The sequence below is a fragment of the Galeopterus variegatus genome, unplaced genomic scaffold (assembly GCF_000696425.1).
Source record: "Galeopterus variegatus unplaced genomic scaffold, G_variegatus-3.0.2 Scaffold777, whole genome shotgun sequence".
Taxonomy (NCBI): Eukaryota; Metazoa; Chordata; class Mammalia; order Dermoptera; family Cynocephalidae; genus Galeopterus; species Galeopterus variegatus.
Window position 1 is genome coordinate 155,275 of NW_007726888.1, and position 10,049 is coordinate 165,323.

Genomic DNA, 10,049 nt, shown 5'->3' on the forward strand with positions numbered 1-10,049 from the left:
TGTCCTCACAGGATGGGGATGAGAAATTCATTTATTGACTGGCGTTAATGGCCACTAAAGGAGTTAAGAGGCCTCAGATGAACAGACTACAGATCCTAGAACTGTAGCTTTGTTTTTGGCAAGATGGACAGATTTGGAAGGACCCATAGGCCTGACAGAGCTAATATAGAGAGCATGCTGTTGATCCTATGATACTCCAGCAGGGACAAAATCTGTCTTGGCTAGTGGCACACCGAAGGAGCCAACAACCATTAGGCAGAGGCTCAAGTAAGCAGGTGGGTATTGTCCATTAATGGCCTACAGTGGACAGGGCAGAGATGGGGGTGCAGGAGAGAGCACAGGCAGACAGAGGGCAGAGGTTCAGGCAGGCTGTCTAGATGGATGTGGGATGGCAGCAGGAAGCAGGAACTGGAATTCAGCAAGACTCCTGTCCTGAGATGATTGAACAAAGGCAGTACCCAAAATCAAGAGCGAATGAAGTTCTAAACAGGACTTGTTCACCAAGATGGAGCAAAAACTGCTTAATAGAACGTTGGTGAAAGGCCAGAGCAGAGCCACCAGCACTTCTTATTATGTGCTACTTACTCAAGGCTCTTCAAATCCCCCCTGAACAGTACCACATCTGATGGTGGGGAGATGGCCAGGAGGATTGCTAGAAGAACCCAGCTATAAATTCTGGGGGATGCTGTAACAGGAAGCCAGACAGGATGTGTAGAGGAAGGGAGTACGGAGGGATTGGAAAAGAACATGTCTTAGGACTGGCTGATTGGCTCAACTGGTTAGAGCATGGTGTGGCAACATTAGGGTCAAGGGTTTGGATCCCTGTACTGGCCAGCTGCCAAAAACAACAACAACAATAACAAAAAACAGGTCTTGATTAGACTTGATGTCCTCATCTGGAAAATAGAAAACAATATCAACTCCTAGGGATGTTGAAAAGATTAAACGTCAGTGGCTAGCACATAGTTAGAACTCCAAGGATGTGAGTGAACCAGTGAATCTTTCAGCTACTCATGAAAATATTACAATGGCCAAGGATATTCCCTAAACTTGGGACATTTTCAACAGGTTATGAATGCTATAGTGATAACAATAGCTAATGTTCATTGAGTACTTATTATGGGCCAGTCACTGTCTTAAATCTTTACACATATTATCCCATTTACTCCTCTCAACCCTAGGAGGTGTGTAATAGTATCAATTTCATTTTACGCATGTGGAAACCAAATAACAAAAAAAAAGTTAAGTGATTTGTCCAATGTTACACATTAGTTAGTGGCAGTATCAGGATGAACACAGGTTTAGAAGCCCACACTAATAGTTTAATTACACATAATGCCATACTTCCTCCATGGGAAGAAAAAAAAAAATAGAGAAAGACACATAAGAGCAAGAATTGGCCCATTCAATACCTAGTTAGAACGTCATTGATAGATCACAATGAGACACATAGATAAAGTAGTCAAACTGTGGGAACCCCTTTTTTATATGATTGTTTCTGGTAATCATTTCCCTAACTATGCTCCTGGCATAGAGCTCTACAAGCACAGCCATGGCAGGAGCAGGGATTTTATGGCCAAAGAGTTTTATTACCCAGTGTGAGCAATGGTAGTGTATGGCCAGCATTATTTCTGGGTCGTGGTCCTCTGTGGTGCACAGATAACAAGTGGTAGCTGTCTCATTTTCTCTCTGATCTGTAAACTCTATGATGGCAGAATTTCACATATTAGAATGTCATATAACCCATCCACAGAAACTTTAAATATCAACTTATGCCCGCAGGGATCTGGAAGATTTGATGTGGTTTCCAAAGGCATCTACATGAAAAGATCTTTGATGATAATTCATCAAAAATAAAAGAAAAATGAAAGAAAAACAAGCAGCAGCAACACTCGTGATATATACATAGTATATATAATAGAATTTGATGTAATTCTTTTTAGTTTTACATAAGTAATAAATATTCATTTTAGATAAATTAGAACATTTTTAAATCACCTAAGATATTACCAGAGATGATTATAATACTTTATTATTTAGCCTTCGAGACTGTTGTCCTAGTCATTTAACTTTAAGTAAAAATAAGAATATTTAGGGGCCGGCCCGGTGGCACACTGGATAGTGCACCGCTTGGGAAGCATGGTGGTGCTCCCGTCCGAGGGTTAGGATCCCACATACGGACCAGTTCCCGCTCACTGGCTGAGCGAGGCACGGGAGCAACACCAAGGGTTGCGATCCCGTTGCCGGTCCCCGGTCTGGTACGGGGGCAACACTGAGGGTTGCGATCCGTTGCCGGACACGGAAAAAGACAAAATAAATAAATAAATAAATAAGAATATTTATCATATTGTACAGCCTACTAAGTAACTGCCTTTCTCAAACACTGAGGGTTGCGATCCGTTGCCGGACACGGAAAAAGACAAAATAAATAAATAAATAAATAAGAATATTTATCATATTGTACAGCCTACTAAGTAACTGCCTTTCTCATTTAGCAGTATTGTTAATATCTTCTCATGTCCCATATGGAACTATATTTTTAATGACTGTTTTTATTTTGTTTTATGGATACCCACAACATATTTTATCAGTCCTCTATTGTTACATATCTAGGTTATTTCCAATTCTCCTTATTTATTTATAAGAATGTGTATTACATTTAGCATATTAACATTTATCCTGTTGTATAGAAATATTGCTATCCAGTTCCTAGTTAGCCTTTCAACTTTATTGTGGATGTGCATTCAGAAATTTGTTTTTGATGTTTACGAAGTAGAATTGATTGAATATTTTAATTGTGAAATCTGCCTTTGGTGCCATACTGAGAAAGCTTTTCAAGAACACCCCCCACGCCAGAATTATATAAATATTTGTGAACATTTTTCTCCAACTTTTTGAAGCTTCATTTTTTATGAATTTAATATGTTTTTGAAAGAATATGCTAATCTTGGCAAATCACATATCAAAATCTGCCAGATAGCATATTTTCTAAAAGAATACAGAGATGAATTTTCTTTGAAAGAGAAAAAGGCCCTTGTATATTACAAAAACTCGAGATAGAACACATTGGAGTTTCTTCTGTAGAATGGAGGGTTTGGATTACATTTCTCTAGAAGTTGATGCAATTGTACTACATAAAGACATAGAAATATTATCTCTGGTGTGAATTCTAGGCTGGATTACCCATGGCTAGAAAGCATATCCATTCCGTCATCCAGTTATAAGGACTGGCTTCAAGTCATCCATTCTCTTTCCAGTGTGCCCAGGTGTGTTAGAAGATACTGCACCTGCCCCTCAGCTTATTCTAATTCTGAATTGACCATCTCCATGGCTTCATGTATTTCTTCAGAAGATATAAGAGATATTTTTATATCAGAGACTACACTGGTCAAAAAGAGAAAATAAATGCCATGGCTGCTATTCGTAATAATAATAATACTACATTTCCAAAAATCTCTGTAATTTTACTACAGAGATTTTTTAAATAGGAGATATGAAATCTAACATGTAATGTGCAAATTGAAAAGCCTTAACATTCTACATGCCTTTTCTTTGATTTCATTCTAGAACAATTTTTTGAGCTCCTACAATGCCTCCACAATTAAACATTAATAACTTTAAAATCTATGCATTATTCCGTAGCCACCTTTAACATGTCAGTCAATGATATCACTAACTTTCAAGTTTAAGGTGTTTTTCTCCTTGGATGAATCTGTTCATTACAGTAGTTAACAACCACTTGGTTAGCAAAGAGCCCTAAGACAAGGCAGGAGACAAGTTAATGGTGTAACAAATCAGTCGTTAAGCTAAATGGTCAGTTTGCACAGTACAGTATTATTGCTTTATTGAACCCAACTTAAAGATTTACAGCAGTTACGTTTTATTCCAGGTACGAGATGCACAAATGAAATACAGAGAGGTGCAGTTTTGTTTTATGCTGCTTTCATTAAGAACCCAATTGCATGGCAAAATCAGTTAGTATATATCTCGTTCCATGTGACAGCCAATTTTCCACTGAGATTGGAAACTCTTGGAGCTCTTTAATCCTTGATCTCACTTTGAGAGTACAGGGGGTGGGAGTTATAGCATGCTTTTAAATTGTTTAAAGTAAAGCATCAGTGGAAACAAGCACTTATCCCTGGCCTCTGAACGATGGAACTTCTCTGGATGGAAAGTGCATTGCCTTGAGTCCAAATCTACTTTGATGATGAACTCCATCTGGGACATATTTACTAGCCCAGCAAACTAAGGTACTATTTTTCCCCCCAGTGAATTTCTTTTCAGAGAAAATATGTAGTATTATAATGATATCTGTCACCAAAATAAACTGTGACACAATCAATTTGGCCATCTACAGGCCAAAGCTGATCTCACCATGATTCATTTAAGGAATATGGTTTTTTGTGGGGGTTTTTTTGTTTGTTTGTTTCTTTGTTTTTGCATCTGTGCTATATGTTAAGCACTTTCAAGTCTTCTTCTATAGATATAGCAGGTAACAGTCCTCATGGGTTTAACTGCTCCAAAGGAAGGAAAATATGCTCAAGAAGAGTAGTTGGGTGGAAAGCAACTGCTAATGTAAGGAGTGGAAACATTGTTATTTGGAGGAATAGAAAATCAATCAATCAAGAACCCCATAAGTAAAAGGAATGATAGATAAGTATTTCACTGAACATATCTAAAATACCCTTTCGTACACTTTCAAAGTTTTGTCTGCTGATTTTTAGTTTCTCTTAGCAAACCTTTTTTTTCAGTTCAGAACAGAAGAGCTACAGCAAAAGATTAAAGCTTAGAGTTTTAGGATAATGTGTGCTTAAGATACCTGCTCAGTGCCCAGCACTCTGTACAGAATACTTTTTATAGCAGTAACAACAACTAGAAACATTACAATAGCTGGGGTTTGGAAATAATTGCTTGGTTCATATCTATAAAAAACTATTAAATCAATCCTACAGAGGATAATGCATTTTGTTATGTTTTATAGGCATAAGGATAGAAGCTATCCAGATTACAGACTAATTCCGAACCTCAGCTTAACATCATTTAATATATTTATGTTTTAAAAACACAAGTTGCAAAACCATAAACAAACTGAATTTCTTTAGTGGGACTAAAATACCACAAGATAAACTCTTAGACCTTGTTTGTGAGCGTATGTGTTAGTGTGTACATGTGTGCGTGTGCATGTGTGAGTGCAGGTGTGTTTGCATGTGAGTGTGTGTGTATTATGTGTAATGTCACCTGACAATCTTCAGTTTCCAGACTGGTTACTTACAAGACAACAACAAAGAAGAAAATAGTTTGGGAAAGCCTGTATTCAAAAGTACATACAGTATTTGAAACATTGTAAAAATAAATTCTTTCAATATTGAATTATTTCATTGTCATATTATGGTTAAAAAAGTAAACTTTTATTGGACAACATAAAGACTATGTAAAATTTAGTGAGATCATGTGTAGTGTGGATTATATGGCATATTTGCATGAATGTAAATGACAGTGTTTAAAGATCTTTTTGTTCCTTGCTCCAGTGGCACTTTTCCCAAATACATTGACAATATTCCTATACTAATTATCCATTGATAAAAACAGGTACAACTAAACAAAACCCATTGTTCTTTGCTCTTATGGAACTCATTGAAAGTTAAATGAGAACTTTTGGCCATAAGGCCATAATTTTCCTGGCCTTGGCAGAGAAAGGGAGGTGGATCAGTCAGGGTCTTATACAGGTCTGGGGGTGGGGGGCGGGGGGTAGCGATTAAAGGAGACCAACAAGGAGTGGTGAAGAAACCTGCAGCCAGCAACAGCAGGAACAATTTCCACCAGGCTTGAAAGGGCAAGAAGAGTGCATTAGTTTCCCATTTCTGCTGGAAAATCTTGTCACAAATTTGGTTGCTTAAGACAGTAGAATGTTTTTCTCTACAGTTCTGGAGGTGAGAAGTCCAAAGTGAGTTTTATGGGGCTAAAACTAAGGTGTCTTCTGGGGTTTTCTTCCACTGGATGCATGTAAGGAAAATAGAAACAGTTTAATCAGGTTCCCTCACCTCCTATCAGGCAGGACATGATTCAGCACATTTCAGCGTGTTCACTGTGAACAGGTTATAAAGAGTAGTGTAACTGTGCCTGTGTGCTTATGTAATCTTTGGCTTATTGCCACTCTTGTGTACTGAGAATATAAAAGCCAATGGCTCTGAACCGCTGGCTGGCAGAGCTCATGTCTGGAATAAAGTATGTCTCTTGTGCCTAAAGCTGCCAGAATCTTTTTCCAACTACCTGATTCACGACCTGCACAGGATGGGGCAGAGGGATCAGTGATTCAGCCTGACAAGACACAGGAGAGAATCCACTTCCTGGCCTTTTCCAGCATCTAAAGCTGCATTACTTGCATTCCTAGGCTCATGGTTCCTTCCTTCATCTTCAAAGCCAGCAGTGGAGCATTTTCTCTCTCTAACTCTGCTTACATCAAATTACTTTTTTCTTCTCTATGTGTAATCAAATGACCCCTAGCTCCCATGTTTTAGGATAGGATACTTGTAATGACTTTTAGGACCTACCTAGATAATTTAGGATAAACTCTTCATCTTAAGATCCTTAGCTTAATCACATTTGCAAAAACCTCGTGTCCATATAAGGTAATATTCATGGATTTCAGGGATTAGAATGTTGATATGGTTAGAGACCATTATTCAGCCTAGCACAGGGAGGGAGCTGGAGCTGTTACTGGAGCCCAGGGAGATCTGCAGCAGTAGGAAAAGGCTGTTGCACAGGAGACATGGTCTACGGTAATAGAACACAGCCACTACCAAGAGATAGCCAACCAAGAGTGAGTCTGGGAGATTAGTACCCCAGCATCTCTCTTCTTCTACCTGGGCCTCCCATCAGTCAAACGCAATGGGAATCTGGAGAGCTAAGAAGGCCAGAAAATGCGGTCCATATAGGTCAGCCTGTTAGAGCACAGAGGAGGGTAGAGAAGGCTAAAGAATAGATCTCAAAAATCAAATGGAGAATATCTGGCAAAGATGTGTACCAGAAGGAAGCTGACAATAGTTCTGAGTCCATGTGTAGGATTGAGGACACCAGCAAGAGGCTAGGGAGATATGGACCAAACTACATGGCTTAAAAAACCCCAGCCAAGCAGCCTGAATTCAGAGGAGTGAGTTCAATCTAGATCCCACCATAAGGGGTCATCCTAGAGACTGGGAAATTACTTTGGAGGTAAGGAAATAATTCACTGAGTACCCATGGAATTCAACCAGGCTTTACCCCTGCAAGACTCTTTCCAAGGTTTTGGAACTTTAGCCTGGTTTTTAAACTAGTGGTTTGCAGTTTACAAAGAAATGGAAGAATGTCCTGGTTTTAATTTTGTGGGTATGACCCAGTATCAGTGTCTCTCTCCTTGGTTTGAATTAATGTTATGTTAAAAGTCAACATAGTATTTACAGCCTCCTATTTTTTCTGGAGATACTTAATCTAAATTTGAGGGAGATGGACTTAGCGAAAGTAAAACTTGGTTCCACTGACTTTAAGGCCAGGAATCAATGTGTCTATAGCAAGGACTAAATTAGTGCCATCTGTATGCTAAGATCTCCACATAGAATTCAGTCTGTGCTCCCAAGAGCTCTGAGGATAATTGACCTTGGTAGTTTGTATTTCAGTGGCCACAATATAAAGACCCAGAGTAAGGGTACCAACTCCCTGAGCAAAGCCCAAAGAATAAAAATGCTATGATAAAAAGGTACATAATAAATTAAATATTAACATTTTGAAAATACTGATAGTCAGTGCTGTACCTCCAAAATATGTATAGTCAATTAAGCTTCAATTCAAAAAAAAGTTGAAACAACGTAAATGTTTAACAAGAATGCATAAAATTTTTAAAAAGAAAGAAAATAATAATCATTGCAGTTTGTTACAGATAGTAGGAACCCCACAGTCTGCCTTACCTCAACTCCATATTAGAACTTAATAAAAAAACTTTGGGGATAGCAGAGTGAAGAAATATGATTTAAAACTCCACCAGAACAAAACTGATATAACATAAATGATTTGGCCTATAGGCAACAAGAGACCAGTAGAGTTCCAAAGCTCTTGATTTTTATTTTTTCCAAATTGATTATAGTTAAACTTCTTATACAGAGAATCATAACCACAGTGTGGACCTTCCAACCAGAGTCTAGATAAAGCCTGAAAGTACCACCACTGCCTAAGTCCCACGAGAAACCAGGGCAGGGACTGGGCATTCAGCTGGACACAAAATGAGGCTGCTCCCTCATCTTCTTTAGTTCCTGCTTATCTTGCCCATCACCCTCATGTTCAGATGGGAGGAATTAGAAGTTAATTACTAGTGGCTTTCAATCTTAGAGAAGATGAAGAACCAGTTGAATATTTAAAAACTGAAAATAAGAAAGCTGGAAGGAAGTGAAAAAATATTAAGCCACAGATTTGGCAGGTTCAGCTGGACACAAAATGAGGCTGCTCCCTCATCTTCTTTAGTTCCTGCTTATCTTGCCCATCACCCTCATGTTCAGATGGGAGGAATTAGAAGTTAATTACTAGTGGCTTTCAATCTTAGAGAAGATGAAGAACCAGTTGAATATTTAAAAACTGAAAATAAGAAAGCTGGAAGGAAGTGAAAAAATATTAAGCCACAGATTTGGCAGGTGGAAGAAGATGTATCTGGTGAGCCTGAAACCACACCAAGTGCAGATAGAACTACCCTATCTATAAAAGGAAGAAGCAAACCACATTCTTAACAACAAAAAGATTTTGTTGTTAAGTCCTTAGATGTTAGATTCCTAGATGCCTCATTCCATTATCCTCAATATTCCCAGTTTTATATCCAGAATATCTCAGCTCTTCTTCCAAATGCTGTAATGCCACTCCAGAGACAGGCAACTTTTGAGTCCGCCTTCATTCCTCCTTGAGACACCATGTGTTGATGACTTTTTGATCTAAGCCTGAATCTGAATTCAAAGACTTGAATGACAATGTATTCCAAGATACTATCTTTGATCAAACATTTGCAATTGATGAAACAGAGAAATCCTTAGATGAAGAAATGATCTTTACATACTTGTTTCTTGCTGATCTTGGGCTACTGGCTGTCATTGGATTTAATCTACTCCTAGAATCTGGAAAGCAAAAGAGACCCAGAAGGAAAGAAAAATGGATTCATCAAGCCAGAATTATGCTGACTTGCGTTGATTCCTTACAAAACTTTAGGTGAGATTAGTAAATCTTCCCCCAGACGTTTTCCCAGAAAATAAGCACAGAAGAGATTAATGGAAGCTGATAGACAAATAATTCCTTGGACAATTTCATCTTTACTTAAGGCCCCAGTATGTTTTGGTTTAAGGAGAATCAGCACAGAGGAGCCATATCAGCATAGAAAGCAACTGCACCTGATGCACAGACTGAGCAGAGTCAGTGGTAATGATATTGCTGAAAATGCATCACATTAACTTCTCTGTAGTTGCAAATTTGCTTTTTTAAAACCACTGTAACCGATGTGTGTATCTGTAAAGTGTGTAAGCAGTTGGCTTCATCAGAATCATTGTTGTACTACTTGAAGCACACCTTTAGGATACTAAATGCAGTGTCTGGTGTTTCTTCCTATTGACAATTTCTGATATTGTCTCTCCCAAAACACAATATATATGTGCCCAATGGTAGATTTCATGCCTAGAACTATGTGTAAGAAAACAATTTGCATCTTCCTCTGAATAACCTCAAATCCATACTGAGAGCATGGACTAGCCTTTTGCTGTGAGGTCGTGGTTGCTTTACACCTAGTATTCTAAAGGTACAAATGTGTGGCTGCTTTTTAGCAGTAGAAATTGNTTGTTGTCTTTTCGTGCTCTTTGTTTTAATATGCCCATTGAGAAATCTTCCAAGGGTTCAACGAATTTGGGGATCTTTCTATCAAGAAAGTTCTGAGGAATGAAAATTTCTTCTGACTTTGGTATAAAAACCTGATATTTATTTCATAACAAAAAGAAAGTAGTACCAAAAGAAGCACACTGGAGACAAATTTTTGGTTAAGTGGAAAACAA

At 38.2% G+C, this 10,049-nt stretch overlaps 1 pseudogene; it reads left to right on the forward strand.

Moving 5' to 3' along the window:
• The first annotated feature begins 377 nt into the window (after window positions 1-377).
• LOC103590189 lies at window positions 378-9,458 on the forward strand (annotated as a pseudogene).
• The last annotated feature ends 591 nt before the right edge of the window (window positions 9,459-10,049 follow it).